Consider the following 20,332-nt stretch of genomic DNA (forward strand, 5'->3'; position numbering starts at 1 on the left):
TAAAATTATGATTTGGTATTTGTATTTACGCAGTAAGCCATTAAAACCCTATTTACTGCCATTCCTGGCGTCTGATGCCTTCTGCTGTGTTTGTGACGACTTGCCTTTAATATTTCAGTACCTGTAATTTGTAAGTTGCAGCTAGTTTAAACAATTCTTAATTTATTGACATTCCTGGCATGTAAGCCCTTCTGCTCAGATCATAGTGGCTTCCTTTTAAAACATTATCTGCTGTGTCTGTATTTAATGGTGATTTTCTAAATTGTAACTCACTCTAAACACCATTATTTACACAGTTGTTTATTCCTTCATTAATAACGTGTGGTATTTTTATTTATTGTTGGATCTGGAATTACTGTTTTAAAAACAATTGTGTGTAACTGTAAAATGCAACCAATAGTAACTGATTGCGGCCCCGTCCACAAACGTAACCGAATCCTGCCTTCCCGTGACTACCCGGTTTCAATTACTTAAATCTTGCTTAAGGGCGAGAGTCATATCAGGTCATACAAACGGGGACTTAGTTCAGAGAGAAATGATGTGAATCTATATCCAGATCTATATCTGCAAAAAACTGTGACGTAGATCGCAGAGAGTATTTCATACTCTGCCACAAAAGGTAGAATGTATGGCATACGGAAGGAATGTATGCTCTGTATTAAGTCTAATGTTGTCGTCAAGGTCCCTACGAGAGTGATACCTAGAAAACTGGAGAATATTAATAGATTCCTAAGTTAATAATGGCCTTAGAAACTTTGTAATTAGGCTTCCACGGGATACATAGTGTCTGCCTTCAGCACCTGCCAGTTCAAGTTTCACATTTCCATGACGCTGCGTGCTGGATCAAATAAAGCAGTGCCCTGTTCCTGTTTCCTTTGTTTCTGTACGTTCAGATCCTTTGTTAGTCCAATTTGACACTGGTCCCACACGCTTCACTAACAGTCTAAGTCATAAATGTTTTCGTATTATTGTTTTCATTTATTTATTTATTTGTTTAGCACTCGTCTTAATAGACTTCTATTACTTTCCCAGTACCCCAACAATTACCCGAAGTATACCACCTAAGCTAACAAGTGCTAGAAATGTCGTACAATCAGTTTTACAGTTCATACAGCTCAAGTTGCTTATACGAATAATATACAGACGAACTGAAAAGAAGACTGAAGATTTATTAGGTAACAATCTGTTTGGGTTTTGGAAAGGTAAAGGCACTAGAGATGCAGAACTGAAGAAATATCAAGATGCATTCAAAGGATTTTTCGACATAGAGAAACCGTTCGACAATGTAAAATGGCGCAAAATATTCGAAATTTTGAGAAAAATAGGAGCAAGATATAGGGAAGAAATGCAGTACACAATACGTACAAGAACCGAAAGGGAATAGTAAAATTTGGCTACAAAGAACGAAGTGCTCATATTAAAAACGGTGTAAGACAGGGTGTAACGCAGTGATTTTGACAAGTAGCCAAGTCAGACCCCAAAACAAAGAAAAAGAGAGAGAGCAATAATTCTTATCACAAATACGAACTGCAAATGAAATTACCAGTAAACTGACACCAAACAGAGACCGATCCGTCAATCTTAATTACTCAATTAGTACCAATAAATCAATTTTCCCAGGTCCGTAGACATTACCGTGGAATTATCTACATACAGGGTCATCGGTTGGAGGGGGCAGCATAATTCTGACATTCTACGTTTATTTCACAATGAAAGCACTTAAGATGGCAAAATCTAGCTAGGTTACTTGGGCGTTATTTCGTATCGTCGTGGTAGCCAGGTGGTGGTGGAAACATAGAACGACTCTCGCGTTGTGGCTCGGGCTGTGGAAGAAGGTTCCCGGAAGTGCGTCAAATTCATGATTGCAGCTATACTATCTCAATGATCGAGAGGAAAACAGAGGAGACATTACTTTCTGACTGACCCTTGTGAAACTAACCACATATCAGCTTACATAGAGGCATACGATCATTGCTCCCACGACTCACAGATGAGAGGAACTGGAAGAAACCTTAATACACAGTACAATAGAAAGCATCCCCTGGCATGCTCTTACGTTAATTCTTAGAGTTCACCTCTAGATAATGCTCTCAGTTATAGCGCTACATTGTCACCAGGGCAATTCACGGCAAATGGAAGTATCTTCGAAATTCTTGCAGGCCTTGAAAACATTATCTTCTAAATTCTCGTAGAATTTATCCACCGCATGGAGCGGCGAACTATGTCTCCAGATTTGTGCTACGTAGAACGTGTCTGGAAGGCATTAGTGAACTGAACTGCGGCCTTGTGAGCCACTACCAAATACTATTGGCAGTCTTCGTCTGGAATGATACGGTTTAGCAACAGAGCTATTGAATCATCTAGCAGAGAGCGTGCTGTAACATTGTCAGTCATGTGTGGCTACAAGATGTGGTCACATTTTCGTGCGATACTTCACTCTATCTCTTCCTATTTTCTCCTTAGCTTCCTGTTATCTGTATCGCATTTTGTATTTTTCGTCTACCCCTGCAGTTTTTTCTCCTCTGCTGCTCCTTACAGTGACTCTAAACTAATCTTATATCAGGTAACATGTCTCGCACTGACCTGTCCTTTCTTGGTATAGGTTTTCCAAGGAATTATATCCTCATCTAATCTTTTTAGCACTTCATAGTGTACGGCACCAATGCTCTTATGAGGGAATACTGAAAAGTCATGCCTCCGCATTTTTTATGTGAAAGCTTTAAAAGTTTTGAAAATGAAAGAAACGTTATTAACATTCTACGTCATTATTCTTCAGACTTATATATTTATTTCTCAACATCATTACCCTGGCAACGAACATATTTCCCCCAACTAGAGATCAGGTTGTTGATACCGTCACTGTAGAAAGTTTGTCTTCGTCAACTGAGCCACAACCTCTCCTCTGCTTCATCAGTATAAAAGTGAAGTCGTTGAAGGTGTTCTTTAAGTTTTAGAAACAAAAGAAACTGGAATGGGGCCTAGACTGTATAGAGGATGATCGGTGACGGTGAACCCAAGGTACCGGATTGGTGCAGATAACGCAGCGTTCTTGAATGTGGTCTGTATATGTGAAGATGGTATCTGGCTCTTTCGGACATGTCCGAAAGATCAGATACCATATTCATATATGTATAGCTCAGGCTCATCGGCCATTTGGCCATCTTTTTCAGTGCGGATGCACAAACAGTGCCCGAACTCTTACGGGAATGGGCAGTAAAGCCGCGAGTAATGAATACAATAGGGAGGGGCACTATGAATATAGTGAGCGACAATAAGTTGCCAATGTGGGTCTCACGGGAGGCGTGCCGGAGATGTCCCTGCAGTCGCACTATTCTCTCAGTGGCTCAGATGGATATAGCGTCTGCCATGAAAGCAGGAGATCCCGGGTTCGAGTCCTAGTCGGGGCGCACATTTTCAGCTCTCCCCGTTGACTTTTAGGGGTATTCATTTCATTGTCATGTGGTCTGTCATTATCATGATGAAGTATAGGGTGTTGCATGAGTGGACAAACTCTTTAATACTATATTACGATGCAAACTTCTTTTGGATAAGCATTCATGTACAAAGGAATAGACAGTGTGGCTACTACAGCCATTATGAAACACACTGTGAGACGCTCTGCAGAACCCGCAGGACAGGACAGATAGTTTAAGTTGTGGAAAGGGGCCAAAATAAGAGGCTGTCAGTCACACTCGAACATACAACTTTATTATTTGATCAAACATTACAAAGGTCCCAAAAAAACTTTTTTTAAACACACAGCTTTAATCTTTGAGACTTAATTACTGTCCGAAAGCCACTTTCATTTAAAAACGGCTTAAGGTAAGAAACTTAAAAAGCAAGTATAATCCGAAATTTAAAAGGCAATCCTTATCTTAAACAGTTCTTTATTTAGGCTGAAGTCCCAAAGAATTTTTAGATCTTCAGAGCAAACAATTTGAATTCAAAATCGGCTGAAAGCCCAACACTTAAGGCTAAACAACATTAATTTTTTTTAAAGAAAATAAACAAGGCTTTATGTAAAACAGTTCTTAATTAGGCAAAACTCAACCAAAACGGAAATTTAAAAGGCAAAGCCTTATCTTAATACACTTTTTTAGTTAGGCTGAAGGCACAAAGAATCAGACACTTCAAGAGCAAACAAATTCAAATCGGCTCAAGGTCTAACACTTAAAACTCCATAACATTAATTTTTTTAAATACCAAATGCGTTACGTGAAACAGTCCCTTAATTTAGGCTGAAGGCCTTAAGAGCAAAACAACTCAAACTCAAAATCGGCTGAAGGCCCAACACTTAAACTTCAACAACATTAAAACCTGTAAAATGCCAAAGGTCTTATGTGAAACAGTTCTTTAAATTTTGCTGAAGACCTAAAGAATCTTATGCCTTAATGGAAAAACAACCTTAATTAAAAAAAAGGACCAGAAGCCATACAAGTACAAACAACAAGAACAAAATAAAAGGCACTACACCCAAGGGCGCTTAGATGTTCTAGAGTCGGCTTGGAATTCAACACAATGCTCGCTTAGGTGATACAGGCAGTCAGGTCAACCATTCACGATCCGACGACAACCCAACCGGCAGACAGTCAGCGGACCCACTGACAAGGTAACTTCTACTTCACCTGACCAAGGCACAACAGAGAGTTCAACGGAACAACGTAGATGTTGGCGCCCACAATCAATCATACATGGAGCTGTCTAACTACACACCGTGCTAGACAGCGACAACACGATGAGGAAAATACACTGCCTGAATTTACATCAACAGCCAGGGCAGGTAAGCCGGCCGCGGTGGTCTAGCGGTTCTAGGCGCGCAGTCCGGAACCGCGCGACTGTTACGATCGCAGGTTCGAATCCTGCCTCGGGCATGGATGTGTGTGATGTCCTTAGGTTAGTTAGGTTTAAGTAGTTCTACGTTCTAAGGGACTGATGGCCACAGATGTTAAGTCCCATAGTGCTCAGAGCCATTTGAACCATGGCAGGTAACCAGAACATTAACGGCCACAAGGCAGAAGATTCCGTGGGTGCACTTCAGTTCAACTAACCAAGTACAGTTAAACTCCGCCGGAGGGTAGCTAGAATTTGCCAGCTTGAAAACACACATTGTTGCATGCAGGAATATCTCAACATCCGACAACGAACTCCAAACGACACAATGTGAACAGTCATGACTTGCTCGTAGATTAAGTGAAAACTCAACTTTCATATCCGGTGAGCCGCAAACCTCGTAGCTATGGGAACATCACCACACACTCCAGCATCGCATAGAGCCGCCAGCGGGCCCGGCCAACATACGTGCTGCGATTTCCCCGCCGCTCCATGCCAAGCGACCAACTGCCCAGGCCCGGAAACCGTGAAGGACCAAATGTACGTCGCCCAATGAGGTGACCAACCGAACGACAAACCAACGGTCATCTCAATCCAATCTCCCACCGTTGGACAGTGCATGTGTGTCGCCAGCACAGGCTGTCCGCACTTCACCGGCGCTCCGTCCCCGACTTCACTGCTGCTGCGGCCCGACTGCACTGCTGGTCCGTCTTCAACTGACTGCCAGACACACGATGACCAAGAAATACTATCAGTCGCTCCGGAGATGGTACGACAGTGCACTTACCGATAAGCACTGCTGCTGCCGCTCACGGGTAAGTGAGGCAGGAAGTTATTGACGCCAGTAAATGGAATAAGAAAACGAGACTGCGGTACCGTAATAGAAGATGACAAGCAATAAAAGGCGTGAACACGAGGCATGCGCGGCTCACACTGGTCTCCACAATTAAAGCAAAAAAGGGAAATTTTGCAAGGTTGCATTTATTTTGTCACAAAACAGTACAAACAGGTCATAGTGAAGAAGACACAACGTAAATAGCACAGATCGTAAACAACTGCAAAATGAATAACGCTAGACAAAAATGTTCTTAATTTTTTGCAACGTTTCGGATTTGAGCACACATTCTGACAAGTGGTTATTGTGCTCAATATGCGATGCGACCACCTCTGACAGTAATACAGGCCTGACAACGACAATGACGGTACATACCATGAACGGTGTCACCAACCCCATGTTGAGGCAGTAACTCCCCATTTTTCCTGCAGAGATGCTAACAAATCTTGGAGCGTTGTTAGTGAAAGCTAAAGTAATGCAATCCATCTGGAGAGTGAGCAGGTCACACCATGCGTGCAATACCTTCCATTTCCAAGAAAATACCAACAATCAGTGCTCTATGAGTTCGAGCATTATCGTCTATCAGTGCGACGTCTGGACCCATTGCACCTCTCAACAACCGCACATGAGATCCCAAGATCTCTTCACAATACCTCTCAACAGTTAAACACTCCAGATTCCCCCCGACAGTTTCGTGGTGAGGTATTCCAGCAGTCGAGTGGTCCCTGCCCACACCATTATGGATCCTCCTCGGTATCGTTCTATTTGCATGATGTCTGGGTGCCGAAATCCTGTTCCACTTTCTCTCCAGATGTGAACTCGTCGAGAGAATCACTCACCAGATCAGATCTGGACTCATATTGTAAAGAAAATTGGCCCACCTTTCGACCGTCCAGGTGGTATGTTCACGACTCCACACTAGACGTTCCCTTCTGTGAAGAAGCTTCAGAGTTACATATACACCCAGTCTCCGACAATGAAGGCCACTCTGCTGAAGTCTTCTGTACACCGTTTGTCTCGATTCAATTCGTCCAGTGGATGCTGCATGGTCAGATGCCAGTTGCTGTGCAGTGCTGAGGCTGTACCGTCGTGTCCTTACAAACAAATAACGGTCTTCCCTTTCGGACGTCACCCGTGGTCGCCCTGCCGTGGTCTTCGGGACACAGTTTCAGTCTCTATAAACTGTCACCACATTCTAGAAACAACAGAACGATTCACGTTAAGCCATTAGGGCCATACCAGTTTGCGACTGTACGACTTCCATTCTTCCTGTGGCACTCCACTGCAGAGGGTCTGGTAGGCGTCATCTTTGTGCAATACTGCATCCATTGTGACTGTGTACACAGCGATTGTGCATGTGGGACTAGCTGCCAAACCCTACCCTACAACTATGGAAACATCAACTAGGCTGTGGCTAGGCCATGTCTCCACAATATCCTTTCTTCCAGGAGTGCTAGTCCTACAAGGTTCACAGGAGAGCTTCTATGAAGTTTCGAAGGTAGGAGACGAGATACTGGCAAAAGTAAAGCTGTGAGAACGGGGCGTGAGTCGTGCGTGGGTAGCTCGGATGGTAGAGCACTTGGCCGCGAAAGGAAAAGATCCCGAGTTCGAGTCTCGGTACGGCGGACAGTTTTAATCTGCCAGAAAGTTTCAGACCCTACCCAAGTTTTATAGGTGACCTGACGTCATCGATGGCATGGTTGATAGTTGACTGGAATGCAATCTTGTGTGCAGAACACGATGGTAAGGACATCTGTTGACAATGTCTACGATTATATCGTCGATTAGACACAACACTGGGAAGTAGCTGTTTGTTACTTTAATTTTGGACTCCCGTGTATATTTAATGTATTCGCACTTGCGAATATGGACAACCATCAGCTGTAGAATGGAACGACGACAGTGAAATTTACTGGCCGGTGGTGGCCGAGCAGTTCTAGGCGCTTCAGTCTGGAACTGCGCGACCGCTACGGTCGCAGGTTCGAATCCTGCATTGGGCATGGATGTGTGTGGTGTAATTAGGTTAGTGTGGTTTAAGCAGTTCTAAGTTATAGGGGACTGGTGACCTGAGATGTTAAGTTCCATAGTGCTCAGAGCCATTTGAACCATTTTTTGAACAGTGAATTTTTGTCCCGGACCGGGAGCTTGGATCTGGACCTGATTCGCGCACGGACAGCCAAATGATAAGGCGATCACTCGTGATAAGCGGAAAATCCGGGTTCGCGCCCCGGTCGGGCACAAATTTTCATTGTCGTCAATCCATTCTACAGCTGATGGCTGTCCGTATTCGCAATTGAGAATACATTTGATGTCAAGACGTAGACTTAATAATCTTTGTCTTATGAAATAGCTTCGAGAGTTTTGCTATAAAAATTATACGTCATTACTTTTGTAACATTCTTGGTTAGTGTCCGATTTTGGCTGCAAAGTTACGTATGTGCTAAGCAATGGGATGTGCCCTCTTGTAGCGCAGCAAGCAGAAATCACGAACACTTAGTCAACAGAAAGATTTTTCTTGTCGGATGCCTTCAATGTAGTACTTTGATGGTTGTGGACCAGGTGCGACTCATGTGTAGAGAGTGATTCAAAATTCCTATAACAGGCTTCTAGCGGCTGTAGACGTGACTTTGTAGATAAAATTTTAACGGGGAACCGAAGTCCGGAAATTTGCCATTTGGGTGTAAAATCGGGTTGGGGATCGGATCATTTTCAAATCTTCTGTTCGACGGCATGGATACAGTGGAAACAATGAACTCTAACTATGTGATCTACAGGAGTCCATGGCTTGGGCAGTCTTTCGGGTACTCGCCTTCAGGTTCTCTTCTATGTGACGAAGGAGGTCCTCTTCACAGTCGAGAATGCAGCGCCCACGTAGAGCTGCGCAGCCAACCGTCCTAGTTTCGAATGTACCAATTCCTCGTAGCCATTGTTGCAGTCCGACGAAGTTGTAATGTGACTTCATAATTACAAGACCAACTGATAACAGCGCCCTCTTCTCAGGACGTGTGCGTGTAGTGGAGCGGGAAATTTGAAAGTTACCGTACTCTGAAACTGATTTTACATCCGCAGACGTGGATCCCTTGTGAAAACCTCACCCTCAAACGCCTTCGGTAGAAATTTTGGATCGCCCTGAAGTAAGCAGCTACACTACTGGCCATTACAACTGCTACACCAAGAAGAAATGCAGATAATAAACGGGTATTCATTGGACAAACATATTATACTAGAACTGACATGTGAGTACATTTTCATGCAATTTGGGTGCATACATCCTGAGAAATCAGTACCCAGAACAACAACCTCTGGTCGTAATAACGGCATTCATACGCCTGGGCATTGAGTGAAACAGAGCTTGGATGGCGTGTACGGGTACAGGTACCCATGCAGCTTCAACACGATACCACAGTTCATCAAGAGTAGTGACTGGAGTATTGTGACGAGCCAGTTTCTCAGCCACCATTAACCAGACATTTTCAGTTGGTGAGAAATGTGGAGAATGTGCTGGCCATGGTAGCAGTCTAACATTTTCTGTATCCAGAAAGGCCCGCACAGGACCTGCAACATGCAGTCGTACATTATCCTGCTGAAATGTAGGGTTTCGCAGGGATCGAATGAAGGGTAGAGCCATGGGTCGTAACACATCTGAAATGTAACGTCCGCTGTTCAAAGTGCAGTCACTGCGAACAAGAGGTGACCGAGACGTGTAACCAATGGCACACCATACCATCACGTCGGGTGATGCGCCAGTATGGCGATGACCAATACATGCTTCCAATGTGCGTTCTCCGTTATGTCGCCAAACACAGATGAGACTATCATGATGCTGTAAGCAGAACCTGTATTCACCCGAAAAAATGAAGTTTTGCCATTCGTGTACCCAGGTTCGTCGTTGAGTACACCATCGCAGGTGCTCCTGTCTGTGATGCAGCGTCAAGGGTAACCGCAGCCATGGTCTCCGAGCTGATAGTCCATGCTGCTGCAAACGTCGTCGAATTGCTCGGGCAGATGGGTGTTATCTTGCAAATGTCCCCATCTGTCGACTCAGGGATCAAGACGTGGCTGCACGATCCATTACAGCCATGCGGATAAGATGCCTGTCATCTTGAGTGCTAGGGATACGAGGCCGTTGGAACCCAGCAGGCGTTACGTATTATACTCCTGAACCCACCGATTCCATATTCTGCTAACAGTCATTGGATCTCGACCAACGCAAGCAGCAATGTCGCGATACGATAAACGACCGCGATAGGCTACAATCAGACCTTTATCAAAGTCGGAACCTGATGATACGCATTTCTCCACCTTAGACGAGGCATCACAACAACGTTTCACCAGGCAACGCTGGTCAGCTGCTGTTTGTGTATGAGAAATGAATGGGAAGCTTTCCTCATGTCAGCACGTTGTAGGTGTCGCCACCAGCGTCAACCTTGTGTGAATGCTCTGAAAAGCTAATCATTTGCATGTCACAGCATCTTCTTCCTGTCGGTTAAATTTCGTGTCTGTAGCACGCCGTCTTCGTGGAGTAGCAATTTTAATGGCCAGTAGTGTATGTGCCGATACAGCGGTAATGGCGATTAGCGACATTTTGTGATGCAGTTTACCGTAAGACCAAGAGATGCGGCACTTGTGTACCTCCAGCGGTCTGTGACACTGGCAGGAAGTCGCAGGTCTCACGTAAAACCCAGGACCATCGGAGACTGGAGCGTCAGGTGATGACACCCCACTATGCGGTATCACCTCGCCAGATCTACTTCAGTAACTCTTAACACCAGGGCTGCCTCAAGCCTCGTAGATCGGTGGCTTCACCTAGTAAGTGACACTGCGTAATGAAGCTAGGACAGGTTACAAGGAGACTACATGGCAATCTGATTTTTACAATTTTTTGTATTTATGCTACGTGAAATTCAGAACTGAAATATGAATCGCACAAAGCTGTTAGATGCAACTTTCAAAAAATCTCAAAATGAACGACTCTGATGATTCAGAGATATTCCTGTTATCTTTGCAAGGTCGATTTTTCGGCAGACAGCGTGGCTCTATGGCACAGTAGACGTTCATCAAGTGGACCACCTGCGTTCGATTTGTGGTCTATGCACTTTTTAACTAAACGTGCCTGCTCAACGACTATGTCTACAAAGCGAAAAATGCCTGAAGATGGGAAAAAACCTCTAGCGTTCTAACCTGTAAATCATTCATTCATGTCTCGTTTTGGCCATTTTTTTCCTTCGTTTTTTCCTCAGACAAATTTAATACAAAAGTCATCAAATGTATGGTAGTTAACATAATCTAACTATAACTTTTATAAAAAAAAGGTCTTCTTATTTTTAATTATGCAGGGAGAGCAAAAAAATCTTGCCCTGAGTATAACAATTTGTTACAGAATAACCGTCTGATATTATAATTGACATTTGATGCCGTTACATAGGTTAGTGTTACTAGTTTTTCTTATGACCACTTATGTTAGTAAACCTCGACGTTTGCTCCCTTGGTAGCTCGGAGAATGTCGAGGCGGTATTCCAGATCCCGTCAGGTGTTTCCCACATGTGTTCTGTCACAGTACCCAAGGCCGCTTGTATCCTATCCTTCAGTTTGCCGACGTCAGCAACTGGTGTGACGAAGACTCTGTCCGTGATATAGTCCCAGAAAAAATGGTCAAGGGGAGAAACGTCTGGAGAGGGGAGTAATGTCCGGATCGGTGGATTAGGAGGAACCGTCCAACACTCTGGCCACACCACTCTCCAGACATTACGCCCCTTGACTTTTTTTTCTGGGGCTATGTCAAGGACAGAGTCTTCGCCACACCAGTTGCTGACGTCGACGAACTGAAGGCTAGGATACAAGTTGCTATGGGCACTGTGACAGAACACATGTTACGAAACATGAAACATCTGGAGGGAACTGGAATACCGCCTTGACATTCTCCTAGCTACCAAGGGAGCACACGTTGAGGTTTACTAACGTAAGTGGTCTTAAAAAAAAACTAGTAACACTAACCTATACAACGGCATCAAATGTAACTTATTATGTCAAACGGTTATCCTGTTATACTTTTGTATAATCAGGGCAAGACTCTGTGCTCACCATGTATATAAAACACAAAAACTCAGTTTTCTTTGCAGATATTATTAATTATGGATCTTTTATAAAAGACTGTCAGTAACACAAGCTGCTTCATAGTCGCGGATTACAACAGTGATCCAAGGAGTGTAGATTAAATTTCTTTTCTTCTTGTCAATGTTCACATAACGGTTAGTCCTTAGATTACAAGTTTCGATCGTGAATGACCGTCTGCCAATGTGTTTTAGAACATATCCTAATATAATGAAGCCATAGTGGCATCGTCACGAAATACACACAAAATCAGCTTAGCATCGTCGCACTAGCCACACGCCATATTTAAATATATACGACGCTGCTAAGCTGATTTTGTGTGTAATGTGACGACGCCACTATGGATTCATTATATTATGGTATCTTGTACATCAAAGATGAAGATGGTCATCGCTAACCGAGACCGGCAGTCTATGGACCAAAAGTTTTGTGCTCGTTGACCCAAATAAATGAAGTTTATTCTTGATCTTTAGTAAGGCTTGGTCAGTTAAAGAGAAGACACTAGAACTTTATTTTCGTCTTTATGTATTTTATTCTTCACGGAAATGCACGTAGAAAATGAACTTTTATTTAAAAATTTACCATACCAGGAGATCGAACCAAGATGCGCTACATGGTGGGCAAGTTCTCAATCACAGCAAGATGCTGCCAGATGAAAAATCAGTCTGGCGTACTAGTACTCAACCACTGCCTGGTGAAAATTCAATCTGTGGCAGGCAAGTAGTCAACCACAGCACTATGTTACCCAGTAAAAAGTCAATCTCAGTTTAGGGTACAAAAGACTCTCTGAAAGTTTAAAAAGTCAATTTCGAGTTACAAACTACAAATGGCATACGCACAAAAAATCAAAAATCCCATCGCCGTGTGGTCTACTTGTTAACTGTACAGTCGACCAACTATTGGACCAGAGACCGCGGTATTCAAATGCACAACGCCGAATGAGTGATACTACCGGCTGAATTGGGAGCATCCATACCTGGGTGATCAACCTAGTCTCAACCACCCACAAGTGGGGGTTACAGCTTTTATGGAAGCCAGTAGAGGGGAAGAGTGTTAAAAACATTTTCATTAGGATTTTATAAAATTTTCGCATTAAACATTTGATAAGTAATCAATACCATACGCTTTAACTTGCTGTAACTTCGCATTATAAATCACCGCTGCTGTGGCACCGGTGGGCGGTTAGAAAATTTTACTACAAACACAGATACATAAGAGGGCGACAGGTAGAAAAGGTATACCACCCCTAATATATATACTCTCTCCGGTCAGGCGTGTTATGAATAATGGGCTTTCGTAACGTGCTCGACCATGGAGACGCTACATTGTGCTTTCACCATGCAGTAACACAGGCAACCGCTGGATGCAGAACACGGCGCTGCACGGTTCTGCACTGGTACTATCGTAGCCTCCAGTTGCAGAATCACGTCGATAACTGTCCTGCATATCGCTTGGTTGGATGTGAACTTCATGCAGCAGAAATGGCAACATCTTTGAAATATTTTCAGTTTCTTCTTTTGCTATCTTCCTGTAACCTACCTTTCCAGATGTTTTAATGTTGATGGAAGTTTTTGTGTAATATCGCATTCGCTATTGTAATTTTTCATTTGTTTGATTAATTTTGGAGTTATGTGAACATGCCGGGGTAACTGATAATTGCAGATGTGTTGAGTTTGTCTGTTCTCGTCCCTCTGTCCTGTTTACTTGTAAGTCTTCATGGAAGTCTCCAGAGACGAAAACGGTACTGTTGGCCAGAGGCCCTTTGTTGTTACACAATTGTTGAATTGTTCTATGGGATGCTTGAACCGATGTTTTTTGGGATACAAGAACATCACAAGCAATAGAAGTGCACTATTACTTTGCTCTGAAACATTACAGATGTTATACTTGTCATAGGTATTGGCTGTTTGGGAATCTATACATGTAGAATGAGCGCTTTGTAAAGCACATGAAATGCTATTGCCGGCGTGGTGCGAAAGTCAGCGGCATTACGCCTATCGCTCAGATACATAGGCACTCTCTTCACAGTGGCAGAGGAGCTCACTTCATTGCAACTCAGTGAGCTGGCACGAAATATTTGTAAATTATATACACAAATCTGTCTCGTGAATCACTTTCCATTACTACTGAAACCTGATTAAAAAACTCCTACAGTAGACATGAGATTTTTGTCTGAATATACATAAAATATAAATTTGTAATGGTAAAAATATTTTTTTTGTGATTTAATTACAAAGTAACAATTTTCGCAAGTTTTCCTTTACTTTTACTGTGGAACGTTGCATCTTGCCAAATCTACGTAATATACCCCGTTACTTTTGGTGAGTGAGTTTGCGAGTATCAAAGAACAGTCATATCTTTCAACTGCGTTGACTTAGAAACTAAAATATTTTACACAGCCAAGAGGCAGCAGACCTCAGTGTGTAACATAAATTTCAACTTGATACCACTAGCCGTTCCATTGAAAAATGGGTGTTAACAGTAGGGCATACAGACATATAAGCGAACAACAAAGTAATGATGTAAGGGTTTCGTTTTTGCGGATCCATATCTGAATCGGTAGAAACGGCACCCTTATAGGGTTGTCCGTTTGCCTGTCTGTCTCTCCAACTATTAAGACCCCTCTTTTTTTCAGGAACGCGTAGAGGTATCAGGTTGAAATCTACGTCACATACCAAGGCCTACGGTCTCTTGGTGGTATAAAATGTTTTAGCTTATAAGTCAATGCCATTTAAATATATGGCCAGTTTCTGATATTCGCAATCACGCTCATCAAAACCTACAGAGTACTTACTGTTGAGCTATCATGAGATCATGAAATTCGGGAACGAGGAAGGATTCACAGTAGCAGGGAAGGAAAAATCTAAAACAGTTAAGTTGTAACTATATTACGTAAATTTTGGCATTACAAAATTACATAGTATTCGTAATCCGTTAAAAACGCCAGGAACTGTTCCATGGTTATTTTGGTTTTCAGTCATAGAGTGATTCACAAGGGACGTTTGTGTATTTAGAGGTTTTCCCTAATTGGCTAAGCTACGGAGACTATTCCATCTAGCACTGACAGGTGTAAGGCCGCCAAACAGTGCACCATTCCAGCGCTATCATCACAGGACTATACGAAGTGTTCATTGTACACACAAACATTCCCTGACAGTCTACACGTACAACAAGTACGTCATTTGTGACGTTTCAAAGCAAAGTAATACTGCTAACTGAAGCAGGATTGCATTTTTGTTTGGCATGATGTTCCTACATCTGTAAGTAGGCTGTTTAGGTTTTCTTATTGGTAACGCCGCTTAGCGCTCGGTATGAAAAATCACTGGCTGTGCTGTGCGTAGTCTGTGTTTAGTTTGCATTGTTGTCTGTCATTGTAGTGTCGGGCAGCGGCAGCTGGATGCTAACAGCGCGTAGCGTTGCGCAGTTGGAGGTGAGCCGCCAGCAGTGGTGGACGTGGGGAGAGAGATGGCGGAGTTTTGAAATTTGTAAGAATTGGTGTCATGAACTGCTATATATATTATGACTAGCGAGGTAAATACATTGTTTGTTCTCTATTAAAATCTTTCATTTGCTAACTATGCCTATCAGTAGTTAGTGCCTTCAGTAGTTTGAATCTTTTATTTAGCTGGCAGTAGTGGCGCTCGCTGTATTGCAGTAGCTTGAGTAACGAAGATTTTTGTGAGGTAAGTGATTTGTGAAACGTATAGGTTAATGTTAGTCAGGGCCATTCTTTCGTAGGGATTTTTGGAAGTCAGATTGCGTTTCGCTAAAAACTATTGTGTGTCAGTTTAAGCACAGTCGTGTATATAATTGTTCTAAGGGGACGTTTCACATCCCATAAAATACGCGTTGAAGCATTCCACGGAACAGTTCGACATTTGTGTAACAACAATAATGCTATGGCCGGGTGCACCGTGTTCTTCTCTGGAGACTTCCGTCAGTTCTTGCCAGTAATTGCAACAGAGATGAGAGCAGACAAAGTCAACATAACTCCAAAATTAATACAATAAATGAATAATTTCAATAGCGAAAGCGAAATCACACAAAAAATTTAAATTTAAGATTCAAACACTGTCGAAAGCCTTTGGTTCCTGGGACCGATGTCCTGCTACTATTGATATCGATGAGGGGCAAAAATCGTCGAGATTCTCGATTCCCGGGATGGATGAGCCATCGATACTCATAATCGAGTTTTTACGGAATCCTCGGAGCGCGACTCCTGCCCGCACTTGTCCCGCTTTTCACTTGTTGTGCTACTGTCTCCCTTTGACTTTTAATTCTGTTAACTATTTCTTGTTATGGAAGGGTTCTCCATTTTTTTACACGCCTTATTTTCATTTTTCTTTTTTAAATTAGTTTCATTACTTCAGAATTTTTCAGCTGCGTCTTATGGAAACGTGCAAGTAGGCTGCTTAGGTTTTTATGTTGGTAACGCCACGTAGCGCTCTGTATGAAAATCCCTGACTATGCTGCGTGCAGTCTGTGGCTGGTTGCACTCATTGTTGGAATATTCTCTATTGTAGTGTTGGGCAGTTGGATGTGAACAACGCATAGCGCTGGGCAGTTGGATGTGAGCCGCCAGCAGTGGTGGATGTGGGGAGAGAGATGCCAGAGTTTTGATAGCAGACGATCTGGACGTGTGTCCGTCAGAAAAAAGGAAATTTGTAAGACTGGATGTCGTGAACTGATACCGGGTGATCAAAAAGTCAGAATAAATTTGAAAACAGAATAAATAACGGAATAATGTAGATAGAGAGGTACAAATTGACACACATGCTTGGAATGACATGGAGTTTTATTAGAACCAAAAAAATACAAACGTTCAAAAAATATCCGACAGATGCCACTTCATCTGATCAGAATAGCAATAATTAGCATAACAAACTAAGACAAAGCGAAGATGATGTTCTTTACAGGAAATGCTCAATATGTCCACCATCATTCCTCAATAATAGCTGTAGTCGAGGATTAATGTTGTAAACAGCACTGTAAAGCATTTCCGGAGTTACGGTGAGGCATTGGCGACTTTCAGCATCCCTAGAGATGTCGGTCGATCACGATACACTGGCGACTTCATTTAACCCCAAAGCCAATAATCACACGGACTGAGGTCTGGGGACCCGGGAGACCAAGCATGACGAAAGTGGCGGCTGAACACACGATCAGCACCAAACGACGCGCGTAAGAGATCTTTCACGCGTCTAGCAATACTCTGGTTCTTTAGTTCTAATAAAACCCCATGTCATTCCAAGCACGTGTTCCAATTTCTACCTCTCTATCTACATTATTCGGTGGTTTATTAAGTTTTCAGATTTATACTGACTTTTTGATAACCTGGTATATATTATGACTTTTGAACACTGTTGTGGTTGGCAGGAGAGCCAACCGTATATCTAAAGGAGGCCGAAATGCACTCGTCTCAGCTCACGCAGGCTGGCGTGAGGTCTGGAACATGACAAGGGAATTAGAATTGTGAAAAACGGATGTAGCTGATGGAATACTTAACTTCAATCCATTAATGACGAACGTCGCTCTTGAAATTACATGATTTACAATATCAATAGAAACTGATCATGGCGCCTTGCTAGGTCGTAGCAAATAACGTAGCTGAAGGCTATACTAACTATCGACTCGGCAAATGAGAGCGTAATTTGTCAGTGAACCATCACTAGCAAAGTCGGCTGTACAACTGGGGCGAGTGCTAGTAAGTCTCTCTAGACCTGCCGTGTGGCGGCGCTCGGTCTGCAATCACTGATAGTGGCGACACGCGGGTCCGACTTATACTAACGGACCGCCGCCGATTTAAGGGCTACCACCTAGCAAGTGTGGTGTCTGGCGGTGACACCACATTCCTCCCTCGCAAATCAGCGTAAGGTTGTGGCATAAGGCTTCCGCCCGCCGTGGGGAGGACCGCATGTTGACGTATGCGATGAGGTGGGGAGCCTAACAACAGGCGAGGCTGGGCCACCCGCACCCTGCCATTCGGACAGCGGAGAGCTAGGAAACGCCTGAAACCTGCTCCAGGGGGCACGCCAACATCCGGTGTATGCGCCCGTAGAGAGACAGGGGGAGCCGAAGGGTCGACCTCCATCGGGCCGGGGCACCCGACGGGCGAAGACGACATATGGTCCGAGCGGGCAAGAGTTCCATGTCGGATGACAACTGGTCACGGGAAGCGATCGGCGGCACGTGACCCCGAGAGGCGCCCGGCGGTTGCAGCGACGCGTCCACTGCGGGCGTCGCCGGCGGGAGAACAGGCGGCGGCAGCGGTGGCGGCGGCGCGTCGCCATGGGGCAAAATGGAAGGCAGCGTCGGTAACACCTGGGGCTGAGGCGAGCCAGTAGATGGGTCCCCGGGGCGCTGACCGGACCGTCGCTGAAAGCAGACGGCGAGCGGCAGATCCCGTGCGACGACAGAGGCGCAGATGATTGAGATGCCGACGCACCTCACCAGAGGCCCCCAAGACAAGACACATAGCGTGGCCGATGCAGAGAAGTATGAGCCCTTCGAGCCAACGCCGTGAACCTCGATAGTGGCGATCGTAGACAACGACGCCTGGAGCAAAAGCAGGTCTCTGCCGCGGCACAGGAACCTGATGCGGCGGATGTAGTAAAGACATCAAGGTTCGATGACGACGACCGTGGAGCAATTCAGCCGGGGAGCGACCATCTCGGGGCTGAGAGCGATACGAGGACAAAAAGAGCAATAACGCGTCCTCCCGAGAATGCGACTATTTCAACTTCAACATCTGTGACTTGAAAGTCCTAACCAATCGTTCAGCGGCACCGTTTGACTGTGGCGAAAACGGCGCAGACGTCAGATGCTGAATACCATTGGCCTTGCAGAATGACTGAAATTCTGCGGACATGAATTGAGGACCATTGTCGGAAACAATAGTCTGTGGAAAACCTTCAATGCAAAACATAGTGGATAACGCTTGGATGGTGGCAGATGACGTCGTGGAAGACATTCGGACAGCAAAAGGAAAATTACTGAATGAATCTACCACAACCAACTATTGAGCATTCCAGAATGCACCTGCAAAATCGATGTGTAGGCGTTGCCAAGGGGAAGTGGCTTTTGGCCATGCAAAGAATTTCCGCGGTGGTGCTGATTGTTGTTCGGCACACACCATGCAAGAAGAGCACATATTCTTAATCGCGCCATCGATTCCGAACTGGATACAGTGCTGACGAGCAAGTTGTTTCGTTCTCACTATACCCCAATGTCCTTGGTGGAGAAGCTGTAAGACAGAGGACTGTAACGAACGTGGTACCACGACCCTGGACTGATCATTATCAGAACGCAACAGCAAAACACCACGTCGTACAAAAAGTCTCCTTGTGAGCAAAAAATCGGCGAACCAACGGGTCCCCAATCTGTGACTTTGACAAGGGCCATTGCGTAGCAACAAAACACAGAACGGGAGGAAGGACAGGGTCGGCAGCTGTGGCTGTAGCTGTAGCTACACGACGAAAATCAATCGGAAAAGATTCGACCACGTCATCGGTTTCCGCATCAATGAACATGTAAGCAAGTTCGGAGGAATCGAATGCCCTATCCTCAGCAATAGGCAAGCGGGACAACACATCAGCGTTTCCGTGCTTAACAGTGGACCGATACAAGATATCGTAGCGGTACTGCGAGAGGAAAATAGACCAGCGAATGAATTTCTGCGCTGTACGTGGAGGTACAGGCTTGGTCGGATGAAAAGGCGATGTCAGTGGTTCGTGGTCCGTGATTATGGTAAAGTGACGACCATACAAGAAATCATGAAAGTTTGTAACACCAAATACGAGACCCAACGCTTCTTTCTCGATCTGTGAATGATTTCTTTGCGCAGACGAGAGCAATTTGGATGCAAAGGCAATAGGACGATCGTGCGATCCATCTTTGTGCGCAAGTACATCACCGATCCCGAAATCGGATGCATCCACCATCAACAAGAGGGGCTTCTGGGCATCGAATGGCGTAAGGCAAGTATTGGAAAGCAACGCCGATTTCAACTGGCTAAAGGCGCGTTCGCATTCCGTCGTCCAGACGAACGAAACACCTTTACGGCGTAAGCGATGAAGCGGAGATGAAATGGAAGAGGCGTGCGGCATATAGCGGTGGTAATAGTTTATTTTTCCCAGCACACTCTGTAGCTACTTCAAATTCTGCAGCGACGGCAAGTCTTGTATGGCACGAAGGTGCGTGAGACTGGGATGTATGCCTTGGGCATTGAGTACATGTCCCAAGTATGGCAAGTCCCGAGCAAAAAACACACATTTGTCCTTTTGCAAGCGAAGACCATTTTGTAGCAAGACCTGAAATAATGTTCTGAGAGTGGCCAAATGTTCTTCTTCCGTCTTTTTGGAGATCACAATATCGTCCAGATAATTTGCTGCAGTAGGGACCGACGCACAAACAGTTTGTAGATATTGCTGAAACAATGCAGGGGCGGATGCACACCCGAATGGCAGTCGTTTGAATTGATACAACCCAAGATGCGTGTTAACCACCAAAACGCGCTGGGATTCTTCGTCCACCGGTATTTGCAAGTACGCATCGCTA

The sequence above is a fragment of the Schistocerca gregaria genome, chromosome 4 (assembly GCF_023897955.1).
Source record: "Schistocerca gregaria isolate iqSchGreg1 chromosome 4, iqSchGreg1.2, whole genome shotgun sequence".
NCBI lineage: Eukaryota > Metazoa > Arthropoda > Insecta > Orthoptera > Acrididae > Schistocerca > Schistocerca gregaria.